Source organism: Heptranchias perlo, unplaced genomic scaffold, assembly GCF_035084215.1.
Source record: "Heptranchias perlo isolate sHepPer1 unplaced genomic scaffold, sHepPer1.hap1 HAP1_SCAFFOLD_60, whole genome shotgun sequence".
NCBI lineage: Eukaryota > Metazoa > Chordata > Chondrichthyes > Hexanchiformes > Hexanchidae > Heptranchias > Heptranchias perlo.
The window spans coordinates 4,602,607-4,625,080 of NW_027139623.1; the positions used below are offsets into that span (position 1 = coordinate 4,602,607).

Sequence of the window (22,474 nt, forward strand, 5' to 3'; positions counted from 1 at the left end):
CCCTGAGTTTTGCAGTCACAGCGGCCTCTGTCTGGTTTACAGTGATTTTCACCTTTGATCGATTTGTGGCCATTTGTTGTCAGAAGCTGAAAACAAAATATTGCACCGAGAAAACGGCGGCTGTTGTTATCGGGGTGGTGAGTGCGCTGAGCTGTTTACAAAACATTCCCTGGTACTTTGTAATTGACCCGGAATATATAATGGAGAAGGTACCCCGGGGTTGTGTCGTGAAACCGATCTTTTTCACTTCACCCGCATGGGCAGCGTTTGACTTGTTTAATCTTGTGTTAATGCCGTGTCTTCCATTCATTCTGATTTTGCTGTTCAATGTTCTCACCGCCAGGCACATTTTAACGGCCATTGAAGTCCGCACGGGACTCCGGGGCCGCAGCAATGGAGAGAATCACAAGGATCCAGAGATGGAGAACAGAAGGAAATCCATCATTTTACTCTTCAGTATATCAGGCAGTTTTATATTGTTATGGAGCGCAGAAGTTTTTTATGTTATCTCTCTGCGTGTAACAAACGCCCAGTACTATCCGGCCAGTGACATCGAGTCAGCCGGATTCATGCTTCAACTTCTCAGTTCCTGCACCAACACGTGTATTTATGCTGTGACCCAGACTAAATTCAGAGAGGAGCTGAAGAACGGTGTGAAATACCCACTGAATCTAATTGTTACATTAGTTAAATCATAGAAACGTCTCAAGACTTTCCATCCGAAATTACATAAAAAGTCAATTAGAGTTTCACGTTTGGCGGTGGCCTAAGACGGGCGGTAGCGGATCGGGCGCCCGTTATTCACCGCGCCTGATTTTACTATCTATTGACATCAATGAGTTCACTAAAGTAACTGATATCAATCGAATACTTTAAATAAATTTGGAAATAGCAGACAGGAATTATATTTTACCCGACAAATGCGGTGTTGTGAAATGATACAAGATGTGATTCTAACATGAAATGGTTCGCTGTTATTAGTCTGGAAATAATATGATTTCAATATTAAATGTTTAATCCTGAAATGTATAAAAACAAATCTTCCTTTTCGGTTGATGATTATTTCCCATCACACACACTGCCCAGTGTGATGGACTGAGGGTGAGCTGTCAGGGTCAGACAGCGTCCTGTTCATTGGGACATTTGTTTTGACCAGAACAGAATAATAATGGACCAACACCCGGACCGTTACTGACTGGTAAAATATTAATGTAATTTCAAACTCCAGTGGGGAGTTCCGGAGATCGTTTCCTCTCTGAGCTGCTGGGCAGCAATTTTTCCTCAGCATGGAGTTTAATGGGAAGTTAGGGTTTGCCTGGTTGCACCGATCTATAAGGAGATCTTTCTGAGTTGATCAGGAGGCGGGAGAATTGTCATGGCCGCAGCAGGCCAAGGGAAAGCTCTCCTGCTCCTCCTTGCCCCACAAAATATAAGTTAAAAAGAAACTTCTCAGTGTTCCGGACCACTCAATGCCCATCGAAAGGGCGGCTCCTCCTCCCATTTGTAACTAACATTAAATGGTGTCCCGTGTACGTCATGATACTCTGATTTACATATTACACGTGACCTGACCGGAAACAGGTGGGTGTTGCTCCGGCCGCTCTTCTCAGGACCCGACCGCCGATGGCGGAGGCAGGAACTCCAACGTTAAAGGGGCGGTAAGTGACCTGACACCATTTACTCGCCTCTACAAACCCATTTCCGCCAGGCTGGGATGCTTAAAATCGGCCACACCTTCCCTGACCTACGCCTTAGTATCAATCTTCGAAGCCCACAGGCTGGTCCATTTTCTCAAACTGCACCGGTTCACAACACATGAAGGGAAATTTTCACTATCGCAGAACTGGTAGAGCGGATCAACCGCCCCTAATGGAACCAGCCCGATTTTAATTTCTGCTCTTTCAGTTTACCGCCCAGGCAGTGAAGTTGAAATTACCCCCTATGTCGCTGATCCCAATGTTCGAAAGGTGTGTCAAAGAAATCAGACAGTGTTTGCCAAACATTAACATGAATGTGGGTTCATGAATCAGAATATTCGGGTAAAAGTTGATAACCCCCCTCCATAGAGACAAGACCCCTATACCATTGAGGTGAAGAGGGGTTCACCCCAACATCCCGGATAGACAGGACGCTGTTCTCTACGGGCAGTTCCCAGGGACGAACAGCAAGACAGATATCAACTGCTACTGGAAGACCATCAACTCGGTGAAGGACGCCCTATGGTCCACCCGAAACCAACTGGTCTTCCAGCTGAAGGAGCTGTTCACGACCGAGTATTGCCACCTGGCACACTCCAAGGTCCAGGGGTACATGCTGTGGGACGCACTGAAGCGAGGTGCAAAGGATCTCTGGGGAAAGGCCACCGTGTCAGGCCATTTTACCTTGTATTATGCAGCATGTATTAGAAAATATGTTCTGTGTTTTCAATTGTAATAATGGAATCGTAGCGTGTACGATATCTCTTCTATTGCTTTGAATTGCAACTGTGATATTTACATTGAGCTGTGTGCTTTCATGAATTTTATGAAATAAAGTATATCTTGAAATATTAAAAACATGTTCCAGTCTCGACGTGACTGTTGTTATTTGACAGTGAACAGTGGAAATATTGACGGACAGTAAAGATGTGGGAGCTGTACAAAGAACATCTATTGCAGGCAACATGTGAGAAATAGGAGTATTTTCTTAATGGTGAGAAACTAGGGACTGCAGAGGAGCAAAGGGATTTGGGTGTCCAGGTACAGCAATCACTAAGAGTTAGTGCACATGCACAAAAAAAAAATCCCAATTTCTAGTCTGTCATATCCCAAGGTATCGCTATCAGATTCTGAGCCAACTCTCTGGAGTTTGCTGATACAATCAGGCCCCACTGCCTCCCTTGCTGGTCCATTCCATACATCCAGCACCATCTGCCTTAAGATGCATTCAAGCACTGTGCTCATCCTGTGCCTCAGGGAGAGAAGACTAATAAATCAGGAGGACCCAGATCATCAGCCTGATGTGAGTTTGGACATTTCAGTTTTAATTCAGCTGATTGCATTTGCAATTTTTTCTCTTCTTTGTACATTTCTATTTTTATTTCATGGTTGCAGATTTTGCATTTTTGAACAAATTCTCCAAAACCTGTGCGCAGTGAGTGCTGACTCCGGGCCCTTTGATTGACAGCTCTCACCTTCACCCCCCGCCCGACCCCCCACCCAACCCCGCACCCGGCCATCACTCCACCCCCGCCAAACGCCTCCTGGGCTGACTCCTCCCATCACGTGACACGCGGCAGCGTCTCTCATCTTTGCGCGTTGATGTCACGACGCGTACGTGCCGCATGCGCAGCGCGGTCCCTCTGCCGCGTTCCCTGCGGGTGCTGCTGTGGGCGGGGGCGAAGCCCACAGAGGGAGGGCCGGCACCGGGAGTGGCCTGAGAGGGGAGAGCGGGGTGGTGGGAGGGGATGGGGGGGGGTGACGGGGGAAGTTACTCGGGGCCTCCTGCGGGCCCCGTGAATCTCCACTCTGGCAGCGCCCGGTGTCGAGCTGGGCTCGGGGGGGAGTCACTCTCCCGCCTCCCCGTCAAACGGGCCGTGGGTCGGAGCCCAAAAGTGAGCGAGAATCAAACAGCACAGAGAGAGGCCGCTCGGCCCATCGCGCCTGTGCCGGCTCTGTGGAAGAGACCGCTTGGCCCATCGCGCCTGTGCCGGCCCTGTGAAAGAGCGATCCCATTAGTCCCACTCCCCCTGCTCTTTCCCCACAGTCCCGAAAATTTCCCCCCTTCAAGGATTGACCCGATTCCCTTTTGAAAGTTATTATTGAATCTGCTCCCACCGCCCTTTCAGGCAGTGAATTCCAGATCAGAACAACTCGCTGCCTAAAAACATTCTCCTCATCTCCCTCTGGCTCTTTTCCCAATTCCCTTCAATTTGTGTCCTCTGGTTACCGATCCTCCCGCCAGTGGCAACAGTTTCTCCCCATCGACTCCATCAAAACCCCACCTCATTTTCAACCCCTCTATTAAATCTTCCCTTAACCCTCTCTGCTCGAAGGAGAACAACCCCAGTTTCTCCAGTCTCTCCCGGTAACTGAAGTCTCTCATCCCCGGAACCATTCTGGTAAATCTCCCCTGAACATTCTCTGCTCCAAAGGGAGTAATCCCAGCTTCTCTATTCTCTCCGTATAATTATTATTATTTATTAAGTGGGTTGTGCTGGGTATCTGGAAGCTGTAATTCGGTGAGTAGAAAGCAGTGGGAGGATAAGTCTGCAGATTGATTTTGGGAGATGGTGAAGACGGTGATCGTGGATTCAGACAAGGGAGGGAGGTGGTCTTTGAGAGCGTCCGTGCTCTGTTGTAAGATCTCACTGTGTGTGTCTGCTTCCAGCAGTTCCCATTTGAACCTGTGACCTGACTGGCGGTTTCTCCGAACTCGACTGCTGCTGTGAACCTGACTGTTCCCCCGTGGACATCAATGTCTTCTCCACCTGTCTGCCTGGCAGTGAACCGTAAGTTTCTGTTCGTGTGTTACTACATTGGCTCCCGGTCCGGCAAAGCCTCGATTTTAAAATCCTCATCCTCGTGTTCAAGTCCCACCATTGTCCTCACCCCCTCCATATCTCTGTAATCTCTTCCAACCGATTTGATCTCCACGGACAACCCCATGTCATTCCACCCTATTATGGATTCTAACCCACCCATTTATCTCCTCCACAGCCCATGTAGACTGGAAGAATAGACAGTGCTGGGACAGTCAATCCTGTTATCTACAGAGTCGGTGCCGGGACAGTCAGTCCTGTAAGACACATAATCAGTGCTGGGACAGTCGGTCCTCTGATACACACACAGTCAGTGCTGGGACACTCAGTCCTCTGATCCTCACAGTCAATGCTGGGATACAGATTCCTGTTATATCGTCAGAGCTGGGACGCTCAGTCCTGTTATATATGATGTGGAGATGCCGGTGATGGACTGGGGTTGACAATTGTAAACAATTTTACAACACCAAGTTATAGTCCAGCAATTTTATTTTAAATTCACAAGCTTTCGGAGGCTTCCTCCTTCGTCAGAAATTGTGCCCTTGGAGATGAAAATTGAAAACGTCACTCCGTTATCTAAGAAAGGAGGGAGGAAGAAACCAGAAAAATACAGACCTGTCCATTTAAGGTCAGTTGTGGGGAAGTTACTGGAAACAATCATCAGAGACAAAATGGTTGAGCACTTCATCAAGTCTGAGCTGATCAAAGAGAGTCAACATGGATTTGTGAAGGGCAGGTCATGTCTGACTAATCCAGTTGGATTTTTTGAGGTGATTAACAAGGTGGACAGGGGAGCGTCTATGGATGTTGTCTGTATGGACTTCCAGAAGGCATTTGATAACGTTCAGCACAAGAGATTAATAGAATCAATAAAAATGCACAGAATTGAAAGTGACCTTGTGACTTGTGTTGGAATTGGTTGGGAGGTCGGAGAAGAGAGTAGGGATAAAGGGAACGTTCGTTGATTGGTGGGATGTGACAAGTGGTGACCCCAGGGATCTGAACTGGAGCCTCAGCTTTTCATCATATTTACCAATAACTTGGATGAAGGAATAGAGAGTTGTAGATCCAAGTTTCCAGGTGACACGAAGTTAGGAGGCACAGTAAGTGGTGCAGATGGGAGCAGGAAGTTACAAAGAGACAGTTTAAGTGAATGGACAAACTGTGGCAGATGGAGTTCAATGTGGGGAAGAGTGAAATCATTCACTTTGGAAGCAAGAAGGAAACATTGGAGTATTTTCTTGAAGTGAGAGATTGGGAACGGTGGAGGAGCAAAGGGATTTGTGTGTCCATGTACACAAATCACTAAAAGCTAGTGCACAAATACAAAAATAATCACAGACTAAAGGAATGTTGGCCTTTATCTCGAGGCCTGAAATACAAAGGGGAGGAAGTGACGCTTCAGTTCTGCAGAGCCATGGTCAGAGCCCATCTGGAGTACTGATCCTCACCAAGGATATATTGGCCTTGGAGGGGGGACAGTGCGGATTCACCAGAATGACACTGAGGCTTGAAGGGTCAAATTAATGAGGACCGGTTGTATTCCCTTGGTTTGCATTCCCTTGAGTTTAGAAGGTTGAGAGGTGATCTGATCCAGATATTTAAAATTATAAAGGGATTCGATAGGGTAGAAATACAAACTATTTTCTCTGGTAGGGGAATCCATAACAAGAGGGCATAAACTTAAATTTAGAGTTAGGGCGTCCAGGAGTGAAATCAGGAATCTCTTTCCCACACAAGGGTAGTGGAAATCTGCGCAGGCTGATTGAAGTGGACCCTGTGATATAATAGAATTTTCTGTCCTGTCAGCCTTGGACATCTTGTAGATCCATCTTTCAAAAAGGTGGAGGAACTCAGTTCTAAGATGGATTCCACTTACTTCATCATAAGTCCTCAATCACCTTGTCTTATCATCGAGATATCAAGAAAGAGAAAGACTGTGTTTAAAAGAAAGCTGATTTATTTGACACTTTTACAGAATTCTAATACTGCAATCCTGTTAAATGGATTATTAACATCAGAAACAATCCCCAACTGCCAGAATGAACAGGGTTGAGTCCTGCATGTGATTAACAGCAGTAATAACAGCAGAACCCTGCAGTCAGATGTGAACTCGCTGGTGTATTAGTAGGCTGGATGACAGAGTGAATCCTTTCCCACACACAGAGCAGGTGAACGGCCTCTCCCCAGTGTGAATATGTTGGTGTCTCAGTAGATCCCTTGTTCTTTTAAAGTTCTTCCCACAGTCAGAACATTCAAAGGGTCTCTTATCAGTGTGAACATGTTGATGTTCAATGAGGTAGGATGACCGAGTGAATCCCTTCCCACACACAGAGCAGGTGAACGGCCTCTCCCCATTGTGAATATGTTGGTGTGTTTGCAGGTTGGATGACTGACTGAATCTCTTCCCACACTCAGTGCAGGTGAACGGCCTCTCCCCAGTGTGAGTACGTTGGTGTGTCAGTAGATCCTTTTTCTTTTAAAGCTCTTCTCACAGTCAGAACATTTAAAAGGTCTCTTATCAGTGTGAACGAGTTGATGTGTCAGAAGGCTGGATGACTGAGTGAATCCCTTCCCACACACGGAGCAGGTGAACGGCATCTGGCCAGTGTGAATTCGCTGGTGTCTCAGCCGGTGGGATGATCGAGTGAATCTCTTCCCACACACGGAGCAGGTGAATGGCCTCTCCCCAGTGTGAACTCGCTGGTGTATCAGTAGACTGGATGACCGAGTGAATCCCTTCCCACAAATGGAGCAGGTGAACGGCCTCTCCCCAGTGTGAGTGCGTTGGTGTGTCAGCAGATCACTTTTTCTTTTAAAGCTCTTCTCACAGACAGAACATTTAAAAAGTCTCTTATCAGTGTGAACAAGCTGATGTTCAATAAGGCTGGATGACTGAGTGAATCCCTTCCCACACACGGAGCAGGTGAACGGCCTCTCCCCAGTGTGAACTCGCTGGTGTGTCAGCAGGTTGGATGACTGAGTGAATCCCTTCCCACACTCAGTGCAGGTAAACGGCCTCTCCCCAGTGTGAGTGCGTTGGTGTGTCAGCAGCTCATTTCTGCTTTTAAAACTCTTGTCACAGTGAAAATATTTGATAGGTCTCTTATCAGTGTGAACAAGTTGATGTTCAATGAGGCTGGATGACTGAGTGAATCTCTTCCCACACATGGAGCAGGTGAACGGCCTCTCCCCAGTGTGAACTCGCTGGTGCGTCAGCAGGTGGGATGACTGAGTGAATCCCTTCCCACACTCAGTGCAGGTAAACGGCCTCTCCCCAGTGTGTCTGCGTCGATGAGTTTCCAGCTGGGACGGGTAATTGAATCCCTTCCCACAGTCCCCACATTTCCACGGTTTCTCCATCCTACGGGTGTCCTTGTGTCTCTCCAGGTTGGACGATCAGGTGAAGCCTCGTTCACACACAGAACATGTGTCCGGTTTCTCCCCGCTGTGAATGGTGCGATGTTTTTTCAGGTTGTGGAACTGGTTAAAGCTCTTTCCACAATCAGTGCACTGGAGTTTACAGAAGTCCTCACAGTGAATACAGAATAGAAATTCAGAACAGGCAATTCCAGTTCCTATGGAACATTCTTCCTGCTCATTCCCCCAGACTGTAAATTCCCGTCTCACACACTCACCCTCCTCCCTCTGCTGAAACCCAAACCTATCGCACCATCGCCAACATTTGGGTTGGGTTGGAGGCCTTGAATCTGAGTTGGGAAATATAATTGGAGAAACATCATTCAATTTAGAAAGTAAACTATTCAAAATCAAACAACATGGATTACTGTAATTATTATAGTCCTTTCACGCCAAGTGGGAAACAGGTGATGCCTGGGCTGTGGCTGAGTGTTTGTGCCTGGTTACACAGCGTGTCCCTCTCTCTCCGCTTCAAATGCGCTTCTTTTGTCTCACGGCCTCATTCACACATCCAACTGACTGAAGCCCTTTAAAGCTCCTCTGAAGCCGTCGTTTGTTTCTTTACTTGACCCATTACCACCCTCCTTGCCTTGCACCATCATCCCTTTTTTTGCTTTCTCACTCCTGCCCTCCACACGATCACAGACCTTCCCTATTGTTCTTTCCCTCACCGCCCCCTCTTTCCCTGCCTCTCTCCTTGCTTAAAAACTGTTAATTCTTACACTTCTTCAAGTTCTGACAAAACCTTAACACTAATCTGAAACGTTAACTCTGTTTCATTCTCCACGGATGCTGCCCGACTTGCTGAGGATGTCCAGCATTTTCTCTTTATATTTCACATTTCCAGCATCCGCAGTATTTTGCTTTTGATTGGTTAAACGTCGCCCTTCGAAACCCCATCGCAGAAATATCGGCGTGAGTTATACAATGGCGGATAACCTTACCCAAAATGCCCCGCGCGGTAGAATACGGTCTATCTCAATTCGAAGGGGAGCAGCGCGCAGGAGCAAGAAGGCCCAATGACCGGAGCATGCGCGGTGCTGGTCCCGGACACTGAGCTGGGCCGAGCGGAGTCTGAGCAACTCTGAGTGCGGCTCAGACGCTGAATCACAGCCGGGGTGCCCGGCGGACGGGCGGGCGGGGAGCTCCTGGCAACATTAAAAACCTCACTCAGCGCCTCCCCCTTCATACCCGCCGCTTCCCGGTTTCTTCTCCCGTTTCCACCGAGTCCGACTCGCGACAAACTCCAGGAGCAACGCGCTCCCAGAATGCAGGCGGGCCTGGGGAGCATGCGCAGTCTGAACGGAAATATCAGCGCCTTGGAGATAGAGGGGTATCTGGGGCGCGGGGGATTGTGGTGCCTTCGGCCGCCATTAGTCGCCGGGCTTCGGTGAGTGTTTTTTTGCCCGTGTCGCGCACAGAACCGTGTCGAGAAATGCGGACTGAGGAGTTCAGAGCCGGTTTGCTGAACAGACACTGATCGTACAATGTAGAACAGTGTTTCTCAAACCTTTTTCCTCGTGACGCGATGGAAGAAAAGCACTTCCCTCAGGGACCCAAAACAATAATATCTTCTGACTGGAGTTTTCTTCAAATCTCTATAAAGGTCAGGACATGCTAGCTCTTCTCTTCACTTCACTTCAAGTATTAACTAAAATTAGACATCGACGTTACTTGAAAAACATTTTAAATACAGTATAAATACAGTAAAAGATCAGGATCAGTTTTACTTACTTAATATGACAGGTGAGTCTGCCTGTTGTTCATGATCTCGTTCCAATCTGGATCAAGAGATGAAAGCGCTCCACGCATATCAGATGCGCTGTTGAGTCGGTTTCTTTCTCTTGTTTTTAACCTTCTCAAAGTTGAAAATCCCAGTTCGCACATGTCGGTTGTTGTGAACGGCAGCAACAACAGAACACTAATCTTACGTAATAGTGGATAATCTTTGAAAGCATTGATCCAAAAAGAAGACAAACTGAATGACTTGTGGCGTGTTTTCAGTGTGCTCAAAGGTGAGTCGCACCAGCTCGTTTTCTTGCTCAGGCATCAAGTTTAGCTTCAATATTGATTCAGGATTTTCGAAAGCAAAAGTATCTTTCACCCAACGCTTTTCCATCAAATTTTCAAAACCCTCTGCAGGGAAGTAGCGATCAAAATGGTCACAGAGCAGCGAGATGTAACTGTATGACACATTTCATTTCATTCCTTTTATCTTCATTGATGCTGTTCTCTCCACCCCAGAGGGTTGTGGACGCTCAGTCGTTTAGTGTATTCAAGATTGAGTTTGATAGATTTTTGGACAAGGCAATCAAGGGATATGGGGATAGGGCGGTAAAGTGGAGATGAGGTTGAAGATCAGCCATGATCTGTTGAATGGTGGAGTAGGCTCGAGGGGCCGAATGGCCTACACCTACTCATATTTCATGTGTTATTATCCTGCAAGAGGTGCGGTGCCCAGAGCTGAACACAGTACTCTATAAATGAGGTCTAACCAGAGCTCTGTGTAACTGTGACATGACTTCCACTCCTTTTTATGTTATGTCCTTTGAGACAAAGATCAAAATTCTATTACCATATTAACTTATTTTTGCACCTTTAATGAATTCTGTACTTGGTCTCATAAATCCCTCTGCTCTTCCACAGTTCCTACTTTCTTGCCAATTAGAAAATACTCTAATCTATCTTTTTATGGTCCAAAGTGGATGACCTCACACTTCCCCACGTTGAACTCCATCTGGCACAGTTTCACCCACTCACTGAATCTATCAATGTCCCTTTGCAACTTTCTGCTCCCATCTATAATGCTTACTGTGCCTCACAACCTAGTGTCGTCAGCACATTTGGATATAAGGCTCGCTTCATAAGAACGTAAGAAATAGGAGCAGGAGTAGGCCATAAGATCCCACGAGCCCTCTCTGCCATTCAATCAGATCAGGGCTGATCTGGACCTCAACTCCACTCTCCCTCCCTATCCCCATATCTTTTGATTCCCGAGAGTCCAAAAATCTATCGATCTCAGCTTTGAATATACTCAACGACTGAGCATCCACAGCCCTCTGGGGTAGAGAATTCCAAAGATTCACAAATATTTGAGTGCAGAAATCTTTCCTCATGTCGGTCCAAAATGGCCGATCCCTTATCTTGAGACAATGAGCTCCAGTCTTGACTCTCCAGTCAGGGGAATCAGCCTGTCAGCATCTACCCTGTCAAGCCGTCTAAGAATGCTATACATTTCAATGCGCTCAACTCTCATTCTTCTAAACTGCACCGAATATAGGCCAATTTTACACAATATTTCCTCATACTACAATTGCAGCAAGAACTCCTTACTCTTATATTCCAACACCCTTGCAATAAAGGCGAACATATCATTTGCCTTCCTCACTCTCATTAGACCCTTTGTAGCTCACTATTTCCAGCATGTTTTTCCTCTATTCCTTCGATAGGGAAAAGAAATGAACGTTGAAAACATTTCACTATAATTACACCCGTTTATGTTTTGGAAGCAATATCCCACGGAACTGCATCAAATTCGATTGCAAACTTCGAGTTTCTGAAGGAAATAAACTAATAAGAATGATTAATTGCGATGGCTGGGAATCGAACCCGGGTCAACTGCTTGGAAAGCAGCTATGCTCACCACTATACCACCATCGCTACGCATTGGTGGTAATAAAAGAGTTCCCAAATATCAGAGCCTGAACAGAAACTGCAGACTGTTGGATTTTGTTCTTCATTTTTACTGGTTTCTGACGGATCCTTTCTCGCTTTGTTGCAGTTCCCGTTTCCGCCCAGTCGATGTCGCCAACTCCCAATCAACGGAAATTACACAACAGCCAGTCATCCTTCACCTGATATCGGCCGCATCACCCATTCAGTGAGGTTAAATAATTACATTCAATCATTACGGAGACCTGACTACCAGCTGGGCACGAATGGCTGCTTAATATTCAAGTCTATAAGATCTTCAGAGAGGACAGAGAAGTCGGGAAAGGAGGGGGAGCAGCAATATTACGAAAGGACAATATTACAGCAGTTGAAAGATAGAATATCAGTGAGGGTGAGCGGGCAGTGAAAACACTCTGAGAGAGACCCATCACAATTGCCCCCACTGTACTCCTCCAGAAGGTATAAGAAGGGCGAGTGCGGGAGGATTTCTTCATTCGTTGTGAAAGTGTTTGTGAGATTGTGGAAATGTCTGGAAGAGGAAAAACCGGCGGTAAAGCTCGGTCAAGGCCAAGTCTAGCTCATCCAGGGCCGGACTGTAATTCCCTTTGGGCCGTGTTCACATGCTCCTGCGAAAGGGGAACGACGCTGAACGTGTGGGTGCCGGAGCCCCGGTCTATCTGGCTGCTGTGCTCGAGTATCTGACGGCTGAAATCCTCGAGCTGGCCGGCAACGCGGCCCGGGACAACAAGAAGACCCGCATCATCCCCAGACACCTGCAGCTGGCCATCCGCAACGACGAGGAGCTCAACAAGCTGCTGGGACGGGTGACCATCGCTCAGGGCGGGGTGCTGCCTAATATCCAGGCCGTGCTACTGCCGAAGAAAACCAGCAATGTGAGCACCAAGAGTAAGTAAAGCGGCCAAGATTTAATCTGATAACCCAGAGTACAGGACCAGCCTTATGGATATCTTTGAAGAAGGAACAGAACGTGTGGACAAGTTCAATGCAGTAGATGCAATATATTTGGATTTTCCGAAGGCCTTCGATAAGGTCCCGCATTGTAGACTCATGGCTAAGTTCAGAGCACGTGGAGTCAGGGGACAGGTGGTCGAATGGATAGCAAGCTGGCGACAAAACAGAAAACTAAGAATAGAGGTTAAGGGTCGCTACTGAGACTGGCAAAAGGTGGGAAGTGATGTTCCAGTTGCTGGGACCACTGTTCTTCACAATTTACATTAACAATTTGGATTTGGGAATCGGAAGTAGAATTCCAAAATTTGTGGACGACAACAGATTGGGGGATGTCGTAAAGACAAAGGGAGAATGCATCAAAATGCAAGAGGACATTAATAAACTTACAGAATGAAGAATAAGGAAGTCACACACTGCTTGGATAATAAGAGTCTAAACGGGATAGAGGAGCAAAGGGATCTGGTGGTACAGATATACAAATTACAAGAAGTAGCGACGCAGGTCAATAAGTTCATAAAAAGGAAACTCAAACACTCGGATTCACTTCGTGAGAGATAGAATTGAGAAGTAAAGAAGTTATGTTAAACTTGTATGGAAACTTGGTTCGACCAAACTTGGAGTATTGTGCACAGTTCTGTTCTCCGTATTATAGAAAGGACGGAGAGGGATTGGAGAAGGTGCAAAAATGAATATCATGATACGAGAAATGAGAGGATATTCTTAATCAGGAAATGCTGATCAGACTGGGGGTGCTTTCTCTGGAAAAGAGAAGGCTGAGGGTTGACCTGATAGAGGTCTTATTGTAGGGTTTCATAGTGTAGACATGGAGAAAATGTTTCCACTTGTGGGGAGTCCAAAACTAAAGGTAATAAATATAAAATAGTCTCTAATGAATCCAATAGGGAATTCAGGAGAAACTGATTTACCCAAAGAGTGGTTTGAATGTGGAAAACGCTACCACAAGGAATAGTTGAGACAAATAGCAAAGATCCATTCAAGGGGAAGCTCGATAAACACACGAGGAAGAAAAGAATCGAGGGGTATTCTGATAGAGTTCGATGAATTAGGGAGGGAGGAGGCTCGTGAGGAGCATAAACGCCGGCACAGACCAGTTGGGCCGAATGGCCTGTTTCGGTGCCTTAGCTTCGATGTAACTCGATGTAAAGGCTCTTTTCAGAGCCACCCACCGTATGTGTGAAGGGGCTGGTTACTGTGTGAAGGGAAACGCTGATATCATGACACCAGTGTTGCTTTGAGCTGCTTTTGTCTCGTTGTAGACGAGATGGGGTATTAATGGGACTGGAGTCAGGGCACCGACCACAGTCCGGTACTTTAAACGGTAACTTATGGACCCCAGTCCACATATCACCAGATTTCTTGTATTTATTTGAACTACTTGCCATGCTGGGCTCGTAAAGCATCACCAGAACTGCTCGACTAACCTTTCTACATCTGTGGGATTCAGCGCTTCGCTCCGTTTCTGTTCTATTTTGTTGGATTATTTACATAACGCATCAAACACACTGGGGAATCACTGAAATGTAACTTTGCACAAAAACAATTAACAGTGAATTGCCTGGTGCCCAGGAGATCAGAAACATTACTCGCCTTTCCTGATAACAAGTAAACCGTGTTTACAGTCCACCGACCCGCTTTGGTTCCATATGGGGGATTAAACAGAGAAAGTGGGAGGGGAGGAGACAGTCAGAGTGACGGACAGAGCGGAGAGCGGCCTCTGATCTTCCAGCTCCACCTCCAGCTTTCTCCACCCGCCAATTTCAAACCGTTTATCGATAATAGAACCGAAAAACAGCGCTCCGCACAAACCCTTACAGACTCGGGATTCATATTCAAGGATTTCCACAAACCCGGAGCTTTTAAATAAGCCCCGTTACAATTAACAGTCAGTAATATTCCTGCCTAAATACAGTCCCTTCTATAACAAGTCAACCCGCCTCCTTCCATTTCAGTCCCAGACCCGATTCGATCTCCCCACACATTCCCTCCCAGACGGGTTCAGCAGTTTACAAACACCTTATTCCAGCTGATTTGGAGGCTCTCGTGTGATGGGGTTTGAGTTGTCAAACGGAGTTTCTTCGCCAGTGTTACCGTCTCAGAGAGACTCTTACCCTGAATCTGTGAAAAGAAAATAACCATGAACTGGGACTGGAGCCGAACACATCCCCAGTTACATTGAGGCCCGGCCCGGACATCTAATTCTCTCTGTTTTATATCAGACTTTATCCCACCTTCATGCCCAGCACAAGAGCGAGAGAGACACACACTCTGTCAGTCTAACACTTCCTATCAGTGTGTTGATATCACGCTCAATAGCAGTATCCACCTTAATATACAGCACCAGAGAGAGAGGGGGCGACAGACACGGTGAGAGAGAGCGGAGAGACACAGTGCCACAATATCAGTTGCAGACTGACCTGTAAAGTTCGGTTTTATCCAGAAAATAACGATTGGAGAGACAGAAGATGCAATCTCATCTCTCACTGATATTGTGCCACAGACAGAAACACTATTAATCCCAAACTTAGGGCCAGTGCAGAGAGTGACAAAAACAACGGGCCACATTGAACCCTCTTTTGCCTGTTGCACAATATTCGGTTTTGCAGCTCAGGGCCGTTCAGTATTCCTCTCAGTGACCGAGAGTTTCACTCTGATTAAATTAATCTAGGACTGGTGCTGACTGATATTAATCCCACACGCTCCCAACAGACACACCGACTCAATCTTTCCTCTTATTTTTTCCAAGATTGGATTGAGAAATCCTCCCTCCAGTTTCTTCCTCTTGCATCAGTTTTATCAGTAAAGAGTCCAAGAATGAACAGAACCCATTGGCTCATTTCACAGCTGCCCACTTTATCTCTGAAAGGCTCTTTACCATCAAAAGATACCGAGAGAAACAGCAGGGATGGAAACATCCAGTTTAACCGGGATCTTGGGTTCATGTCACGCTACACGTTACCCCACCAGCGAACAAATGTTATCTGTTTTTAATATAATGGGTCATTTGCTGGCTCTCTCTGCCTTCCGGATGTTTCTGCCTCTCTCTCTGTTTTTTTTTCTCTGTTTTTTTTCCCTGTTTGTTTTTTTATTGAATGTGTATTCGGAGGTTCTGCAGGTAACACCTCTCTGTCTGAACACGGTGATTGCCTTGGCAACGGGCAGTTGCAGGGGCAGTCTGTAAACACCATTTATTATTGTTCAATATGTATAAATGCGTAGGCTTCAAGGAGATCTTGAAACATTTGCCTGAGGAAGGAGAAAATCTCCGAAAGCTTGTGAATTTAAAATAAAATTGCTGGACTATAACTTGGTGTTGTAAAATTGTTTACAATTGTCAACCCCAGTCCATCACCGGCATCTCCACATCATGACTACCATCGACACCACAAACTGCCGGCTCACAGTGGAAAGGATATCCAAGAAGATTGCGCATTTAGACACAGACATCAAGTTTTTACAGAGCTGCAAGAAAGCAGACAAGATCCCGAAAGGACTCCAGATCACGAACCCACTCAAGTCCACATACAACTCGGATTACGCTGAGAGACTCTGCCGCCGTACCTCTCGCACACTCCGCAACCATCTCATACACCAACTCTACAGCAGACGCCACAACCTCGAAACCAAGATAGAGTCCATACTCTCAACCTGTACTCAGGACACAGCAGACCAGCTACGTTATACCGCCAAACAGACGAGGCAACGGAACTACGCTGCCTACATGAAAACCAAGAGCAGGAAGCTTGAGAAACTCGGCATCACCACCAGCAACGACCAAGCTTCCCCTGGTACCACGGTTGCAACCACAGGGAAGTCTATTGTCAATTTATCCGACCACACCCTTCAACCAGACGAAATCGAAGTTCTCAGCCGAGGGCTCAATTTCTGCCCCACTACCAAAATGGACCCCACTAGTCTCGCGGCGGACACAGAGGAATTCATCAGGAGAATGAGGCTCCGGGAATTCTACCACAAACCCCAAGATTTCAGCAGCGAACCCAATGAGACAATCGACGATCCGGAACAGCAGACAGAGGGATCCGCGGTACAGCAACCGAAGAGGAAAGAGTCAAACTGGACTCCTCCGGAGGGTCGCTGCCCTCAGCTGGACATGTATGCTCAAGCTGTCAGGAAATGCGTCAATGCCAGATTCATCAGCCGCACTCAGAAGACAGTCCAGAATGTCACCCGAGCACAACGCAACGCCATCAACGCTCTCAAGACCAACCGCAACATCGTCATCAAACCAGCGGACAAAGGAGGAGCCATAGTCATACAGAACAGAACAGACTATTGCAAAGAAGCATACCGACAACTGGACAACCAGGAACACTACAGACGGTTACCCGCAGATCCGACCAAAGAACACACCCACCAGCTCAACAAACTGATCAAGACCTTCGATCCAGACCTTCAAAGCATCCTTCGCATTCTCATCCCACGTAATCCCCGCGTGGGAGACTTCCACTGCCTCCCAAAGATACACAAAGCCAACACACCCGGACGTCCCATCGTATCAGGCAACGGAACCCTGTGTGAGAACCTCTCTGGATACATCGAGGGCATCCTGAAACCCATCGTACAGGGAACCCCCAGCTTCTGTCGCGACACTACAGACTTCCTACAAAAACTCAGTACCCACGGACCAGTTGAACCAGGAACACTTCTCACCACGATGGATGTCTCGGCACTCTACACCAGTATCCCCCACGATGACGGCATCGCTGCGACAGTATCAATACTCAACACCAAAAACAGCCAATCTCCGGAAGCCATCCTACAACTCATCCGCTTCATCCTGGATCACAATGTCTTCACCTTCGATAACCAGTTCTTTACCCAAACACACGGAACAGCCATGGGGACCAAATTCGCACCCCAATACGCCAACATTTTCATGCACAAGTTCGAGCAGGACTTCTTCACTGCACAAGACCTCCAACCAACACTATACACCAGATACATCGACGACATTTTCTTTCTATGGACCCACGGCAAGGAATCACTAAAGAGACGACACGATAACATCAACAAGTTCCATCCCACCATCAAGCTCACCATGGACTACTCCTCAGAATCAGTTTCTTTCTTGGACACACGAATCTCCATCAAAGACGGGCACCTCAGCACCTCACTCTACCGCAAGCCCACGGACAACCTCACGATGCTCCACTTTTCCAGCTTCCACCCTAACCACGTCAAAGAGGCCATCCCCTATGGACAGGCCCTGCGAATACACAGGGTCTGCTCAGACGAGGAGGAACGCGATGGACACCTACAGACGCTGAAAGACGCCCTAGTAAGAACGGGATATGACGCTCGACTCATCGATCGACAGTTCCGACGGGCCACAGCAAAAAATCGCATAGACCTCCTCAGGAGACTAACACGGGACGCAACCAACAGAGTACCCTTTGTCGTCCAGTACTTCCCCGGAGCGGAGAAACTACGCCATGTTCTCCGCAGCCTTCAACATGTCATCAATGAGGACAAACACCTCGCTATGGCCATCCCCACACCTCCACTACTCGCCTTTAAACAGCCACCCAACCTCAAACAGACCATCGTTCGCAGCAAACTACCTAGCTTTCAAGAGAACAGCGTCCACGACGCCACACAACCCTGCCACGGTAACCTCTGCAAGACATGCCAGATCATCGACACAGATACGACCATCACACGAGAGGACACCACCCACCAGGTGCATGGTTCATACTCCTGTGACTCAGCCAACGTTGTCTACCTCATACGTTGCAGGAAAGGATGCCCCAGAGCATGGTACATTGGCGAGACCATGCAGACGCGGTGACAACGGATGAACGGACACCGCGCAACAATCGCCAAACAGGAGGGTTCTCCCCCTGTCGGGGAACACTTCAGCAGTCATGGACATTCATCCACCGACCTTCGGGGAAGCGTACTCCAAGGCGGCCTTCGAGACACACGACAACGCAAAATCGTCGAGCAGAAATTGATAGCCAAGTTCCGAACCCATGAGGACGGCCTCAACCGGGATCTTGGGTTCATGTCACGCTACACGTTACCCCACCAGCGAACAAATGTTATCTGTTTTTAATATAATGGGTCATTTGCTGGCTCTCTCTGCCTTCCGGATGTTTCTGCCTCTCTCTGTTTTTTTTCTCTGTTTTTTTTCCCTGTTTGTTTTTTTGTTGAATGTGTATTCGGGGGTTCTGCAGGTGACACCTCTCTGTCTGAACACGGTGATTGCCTTGGCAACGGGCAGTTGCAGGGGCAGTCTGTAAACACCATGTATTGTTCTATATGTATAAATGCATAGGCTTCAAGGAGCTCCTGAAACATTTACCTGAGGAAGGAGGAAGTCTCCGAAAGCTTGTGAATTTAAAATAAAATTGCTGGACTATAACTTGGTGTTGTAAAATTGTTTACAATAACAATAAACAGGGTGAGACTGGAACTAAACCAGGAACATTCACTACTGGTTTGGGGAGAGAAAGCAGCAATGATTTTAAATAGCACGTTCTTCCCATTCTGTCTCCCTTCCCCTGGACACACCCTGGACACACACAGCCCGAGAATGACCTCTCCCTTCTCCCGCTCACTCCATGTTCCGGGACCAGTTCCTGATCCACTCCGCCTCTTACAAACAGCCCCCGGACTCCCCCTGACCTTCCCCCGGACTCAATGCCGATCTCTGAGCCCATCTGCGGACACGGTCCCGAAGCGATGAGCTGCTGTAACGAGGCTGCTCTTTGCTCCCTTCCCCCGGGGGCCGTGATCTCTCCATTCCCGGCTGTTTTAAACCATCTTCTTCCGCTCACTGAGGGAATGGCGCCCACAGGCCGAGCTGGGGGAGGGCAGCGCGCATGCGCTCTTCTGCTCACCAACAATCAGCGCTGGGGGCGGGGCTGAGTCACGCATGCGCAGATATCTGGTTGAATTCCCAATACAAAAATCGATGGAAACTTTCCCCAATTGGAATTTTTCAGAGTCTGAGCAAAGGAAGTGAGTCTGGGGGAAAGGTCAGAGGGAATGGGGTCCACAGGCAGTGCAGGAGCAGGCACCAGAATGGAAAACAGATGGGATTCCACCAGTGCCTAACGCTGGAATCCAGACTGACTTTACAATCTCTAACTATTAAACTAGATGTTTCCATCCCTGCTGTTTCTCTCGGTATCTTTTGATGGTAAAGAGCCTTTCAGAGATAAAGTGGGCGGCTCTGAAATGAGCCAATGGGTTCTGTTCATTCTTAGTCCCTTTACTGATAAAACTGACGCGTGAGGAAGAAACTGGAGGGAGGATTTCTCAAACCAATCCTGGAGAAACATGGGAGGAAAGAGTGAGTCGGTATGTTTGTTGGGACCGTGTAGGAATAATATCCAACAGCACCGGTCCCAGATTAATTTAATCAGATTGAAACTCTCGATTACTGAGAGTAATACCAAACGTCCTTTTGCTGCAAAACAGAATATAGTACAACAGGCAAGAGAGGGTTAAAAGTGGCCCAATGTTTTTGTCATTCTTTGTGCGGGATTAATAGTGTGTCTGCCTCTTGTACAATATCAGTGAGAGATGAGATTGCATCTTCTGTCTCTCCAATGGGATCTTTCTGGATAAAACGAAACTTTACAGTTCAGTCTGCAACTGATACTGTGTCACTTTGTCTCTCCGCTCTCTCACCGTGTCTGTCGCCCTCTCTCTCAGTCTCTCTCCGGTGCTCGATATGAATGTGTGATGCTGCTATTGAGCTTGATATGAACACACTGATAGGAAGTGTACGACTGTCAGTGTGTGTTTGTCTCTCTGGAATGCTGGACATGAAGATGGGATACTGTCTGATATAAAACAGAGAGAATGAGATGTCCGGGCCGGGCCTCACTGTAACTGGGGATGTGTTCGGCTCCAGTCCCAGTTCATGTTCATTCTCTTTTCACAGATTCAGGGCGAGAGTCTCTGTGAGACAGTAACACTGGCGGAGAAACTCCGCGTCACAACTCAAATCCCAGCACACGAGATTCTTCAAATCAGCTGAACCCGTCTGGGAGGGGATGTGTGGGGAGATAGAATCGGGTCTGGGACTGAAATGGAAGGAGACGGGTTGAATTGTTAAAGAAGGGACTGTATTTAGGCAGGAATATTACTGACTGTTAATTGTAACGGGGCTTAGTTAAAAGCTCCGGGTTTCTGGAAATACTCGAATATGAAGCCCGAGTCTGTAAGGGTTTGTGAGGAGCGCTGTGTTTCGATTCTATTATCGATAAACGGTTTGAAATTGGCGGATGGAAAAAGCTGGAGGTGGAGCTGGAAGATCAGAGGCCGCTCTCCGCTCTGTCCGTCACTCTGACTCCTCCCCTCACGCTTTATCTGTTTAATCCCCCACATGGAACCAACGCGGGTCGGTGGACTCCAAACACGGTTTACTTGTTAACAGAACGAAAGGCGAGTAATGTTTCTGATCTCCTGGGCACCAGGCAATTCACTGTTAATTGTTTCTGTACAGAGTGACATTTCAATGATTCTCCAGTAAGTTTGATGCGTTATGTAAATAGTCCAACAAAATAGAACAGAAATGGAGCGAAGCGCTGAATCCCACAGATGCAGAAAGGTTAGTTGATCAGTTCTGGTGATGCTTTACGAGCCCAGCATGGCAAGTAGTTTAAATAAATACAAGAAATCTGGTGATATGTGGACTGGGGTCCATAAGTCACCGCTTAAAGTACCGGACTGTGGTCGGTGCCCTGACTCCAGTCCCATTAATACCTCATCTCTTCCACAACGAGACAAAATCAGCTCAAAGCAACACTGGTGTCATGATATCAGCGTCTCCCTTCAGACAGTAACCAGCCCTTTCACACATACGGTGGGTCGCTCTGAAAAGAGCCTTTACATCGAGTTACATCGAAGCTAAGGCACCGAAACAGGCCATTCGGCAAAACTGGTCTGTGCCAGCGTTTATGCTCCTCACGAGCCTCCTCCCTCCCTAATTCATCGAACTCTATCAGAATACCCCTCGATTCTTTTCTTCCTCGTGTGTTAATCTAGCTTCCCCTTGAATGGATCTGTGCTATTTGTCTGAACCTTGTGGCAGCGTTTTCCACATTCAAACCACTCTTTGGGTAAATCAGTTTCTCCTGAATTCCCTATTGGATTCATTAGCGACTATTTTATATAAATTACCTTTAGTTTTGGACTCCCCACAAGTGGAAACATTTTCTCTATGTCTACCCTATGAAACCCTAACGTAAGACCTCCATCAGGTCAACCCTCAGCCTTCTCTTTTCCAGAGAAAGCACCCCCAGTCTGATCAGCATTTCCTGATTAAGAATATCCTCTCATTTCTCGTATCATGAGATTCATTTTTGCACCTTCTCCAATCCCTCTCCGTCCTTTCTATAATATGGAGAACAGAACTGTGCACAATACTCCAAGTTTGGTCTAACCAAGTTTCCATACAAGTTTAAGATAACTTCTTTACTTCTCAATTTTATTTCTCACGAAGTGAATCCGAGTGTTTGAGTTTCCTTTTTATGAACTTATTGACCTGCGTCGCTACTTCTTGTAATTTGTATATCTGTACCACCAGATCCCTTTGCTCCTCTATCCCGTTTAGACTCTTATTATCCAAGCAGTGTGTGACCTCCTTATTCTTCATTCTGTAAGTTTATTAATGTCCTCTTGCATTTTGATGCATTCTCCCTTTGTCTTTACTACATCCCCCAATTTGTTGTCGTCCACAAATTTTGGAATTCTACTTCCGATTCCCAAATCCAAATTGTTAATGTAAATTGTGAAGAACAGTGGTCCCAGCAACTGGAACATCACTTCCCACCTTTTGCCAGTCTCAGTAGCGACCCTTAACCTCTATTCATAGTTTTCTGTTTTGTAGCCAACTTG

The 22,474-nt window shown here is 47.0% G+C and overlaps 1 non-coding gene and 2 pseudogenes across 1 annotated transcript; 1 reads left to right on the plus strand and 2 right to left on the minus strand.

Annotated features, from left to right (window-relative positions):
* Positions 1-6,477: 6,477 nt before the first annotated feature.
* On the minus strand, positions 6,478-9,128 carry LOC137316692 (zinc finger protein 271-like; annotated as a pseudogene).
* Positions 9,129-11,527: 2,399 nt separating this feature from the next.
* trnag-ucc (transfer RNA glycine (anticodon UCC)) lies at positions 11,528-11,599 on the minus strand. Its single transcript has one exon. It is a non-coding gene; the product is annotated as a tRNA-Gly (tRNA).
* Positions 11,600-12,136: 537 nt separating this feature from the next.
* Positions 12,137-12,525, plus strand: LOC137316656 (histone H2A.J-like; annotated as a pseudogene).
* The last annotated feature ends 9,949 nt before the right edge of the window (positions 12,526-22,474 follow it).